Source organism: Cornus florida, unplaced genomic scaffold (assembly GCF_030987335.1).
Source record: "Cornus florida cultivar Cherokee Brave unplaced genomic scaffold, ASM3098733v1 CherokeeBrave_3.0.0_Hap2_Chr04, whole genome shotgun sequence".
Classification (NCBI taxonomy): Eukaryota; Viridiplantae; Streptophyta; class Magnoliopsida; order Cornales; family Cornaceae; genus Cornus; species Cornus florida.
In genome coordinates this window covers 52,519,604-52,522,852 of record NW_026775574.1, presented here as the reverse complement: position 1 = coordinate 52,522,852, position 3,249 = coordinate 52,519,604, and positions in this window count along the sequence as shown.

Below are 3,249 nucleotides of genomic sequence, written 5' to 3'. Positions count from 1 at the left end.
GCTTTTTTTGAAAAAAAAAAAAAGAGAAAAAAAATATATGAATAAACTCATGCCTTAGTTATTGGAAATCAAAAGGGACATTAATGAGTAAAAGGATTTTTGCGTTGAAAAAAAAAAAAAGAGAAAAAAAATATATGAATAAACTCATGCCTTAGTTATTCGAAATCAAAAGGGACATTAATGAGTAGAAGGATTTTTGCGTTGTGTGATTGGAAGGGATGGTTAAGCCGCATAGTGATGGTGACAGTTCACTTTCAAGGAAACTATAATTGATGGCTATTTTTGATACAATTTTGGAGTTGTGTGTGGGGACTATTAAGTAGATTTGTGGAATTTGGAAGTTAAGAATTGCACTTGAGTTTTAATTATTCACATACTTGATGTAGTCTTCATATTGAACCATTCTTTAATGTTTTCCTATATTCCATAAGATGAATGAGTTTTGTGCATCTTCATGCACCAATTTTGCTAATGTTTGTGGGTATCATTTTCTGTTAAACTCTCACGAGACTATAACTCATCCTCTAGAGATGCCTAGGGGTTTAAAAGGCTTGTTGCATATATTAAATGCAATCGTCACTCTCACAAAAGAGGAGAAATGTTGTTATTTCATTGTGTGTTTCAACCATTATGAAATTAAACCTTCCACTATCCAAATGTGCCCTCTATTCTTTAGGTTAAGCAATGAAGAACCTTCTAAACATTTTGATGAGTTTTTGGAAGTGTGCTCCATCGTGAAAATCACGGATGCGTCGAAAGTAGTTCTAAGGTTGAAGTTTTTCCCTTTCATTTTTCTGGATAAAGTAAAATATTGGTTTAGCAACTTAGGGGCGAATACCATAACATTTGGGCTCAAATGCAACAAGAAGTTTTAAAGAAGTATTACCCCGCAAGTCGAACCAATTCCTTGAGAACTTCAATTCATGAATTTCCCCAAGGAGATGGAGAACCCTTACATGAATTGTGGGAGCGTTTGGACGACTTGCTAAGGAAGTGTCCACATCATGACCTTTCAAAGCAGCAATTAGTTTAATGCTTCTACAAGGGCTTATCCAATACCCACAAAGGTATGGTTGACACTTCATGTGGAGACACTTATTTGGAAAGGCATGAAGATGACACTTGGTGCCTATTTAGAAACATGAGTGAGAACTTAATGTATAGGTCGCTATCCTCTTGCCTTGCCTGTAATTCCAATGTTGGAGGGAACAAGAACTCAAACTTGTGCTAAGTAGAGAGTTCAAATGAAATTATCGCCGAGGTTGAAACTCTAACGCAAATATTTGATCAATTCTTATTGAATCAAAACTCGGCAAATCATTCATCTTCCTCTCCTCATTCTCATCATGAAGTGTAAATGGAATGCTCTAGCTTGACTCATACTACTTCCAATTGTCCCATTGGACATGCTTTTCAAAGTGAGCAACAAGAGCAAGTGAATGCCACATTTGTTCATCCGGGGAACAACCCCTATTCTAATACTTTCAATCCGGGATAGAGAGAACATCCAAAATGTTCTTAAAGGAATCAAGGAGCTAGTGCAAACCCTCCTCAAGTTCAAAATCCTCAAAGAAAGTATGTGCCCCTTCATCTCCAAATTCTACTCCCTCTGTCCCAAAATAAGATGTCCTGTTTGGGGAATCATGACTGACAAATTTATAAGTCATGGTTCCCCAAACAGGACATCTTTTTTGGGATAGAGGGAGTAATTCTTCAGGATATCATCCTTCCGATCCTCCTTACAATGTGAATCAATCTCCTAATCCACAAGCTTCTGATAAGTGCTTAAATATTGCACATTTCAACACCTAAGTTAAGGTATTTCAGTCCTTGCATATATCTTACTTCGATGTTTTAGTCCTAATTTATGTTTATATGTATTTTAGGGCAATAAAGTTAAAATGAGCTAAGAATAGTCCATTATCGCCTTTTGGAGTCAAGCTAGAGCATTGGGACAAGATTCAGAATGAAGCAGAAAAAGACAGCAGATTACACTACGTCCGAACGCCATTCCTTGCGTCCGGATGCTAGCTTTTTATACACTGCGTCTGGATGCCATTCCTTATGTCCTGACACAAGCCTTCCATACATTGTTTCTGGACGCCAAAAGCTGCATCCAGACGACAGGCTTACTGGCAGCAATTTAAGTTACGAGTTTGACCTGTTTTGATGGCTACGGGATTTCGTCTTTTGGGCTTATTTTTGTAACCTATGGGCTTTATTAGGCTTTGTATTAAAGGGAAAACATGACCTTTATTTAGAGTTAGTTTTTATTTATTATTATTAAGTTTTATATTCTATAATCATTATTATATTCTCTCTAAAAAAAGGCAAAAAAGGAGAATAGAAGAAGAACAGGCTAGGGTTTTGAAAAAAAAACCTCAGAGATGAAGGGCTAAAAGATGGAGATAGAGCTCGTTGACACCATCATTCTCTCCTCCATGAGCTAGTTCTTCACTTAGGGCTTGGATGAGCCCTAAGTTCATGTAACCTAAACCTTTGTATTTCTTTTCTGGGGAAATTATTATGTTGTAATTAAATGTATGGCTTTATGATTTATTTATATATACCTACTTGATTTGACAAATTAGGGCTTGTATTAATGAATTCTTCCGTTGAAATCTCTAAGTTGATTGTATGTCTATATATGATTAATTAGGAATTTTATTCTTCATTAGATGATTAAAAATTAATTTTTTCATTATTTCTATATGTAATTTGCATGTCTATGTGTGATTACTGATAAGCGCTGAATACTGTATATTCAAGCGCCCTAAATTACATTAACAAAGTCCATTAAGTGATTATTTTATGTAGATTAACTCCATTTGCATGTTTTTGTGCATTTTCAGGTTAAAGTGCAAAAAGGAAGCAAAAATGATGCCTTGTGGAATTTTGAACAAAAAGGGTGCCAATTCTGAATTTCTGGCAGCAGTAGATCCTGACTTTTGTCGCCATTTTTGACCTAGTAAACTCAAGAACTGGACTTCCATCATAACATGAAATATTTAGAGCTCTGAATTATCTTTCCAAATCTTCAAGCGGTTTGTCATTCGGAGTTTGGAGCAGAGAGTTATGATCTTCTTAACAGAGGTGCGCAGAACTGCCTGGCAGCACTGAAGTACTGCTTTTCTCCCCATTTTCGACAAACCAGACTTGAGAATTGGGTCTTCATCAAAACATGAAGTTTTTAAACCACTGAATCAGCTCTCCAAATCTTCAAACAGATCATCATTCGGAGTTCAGGGC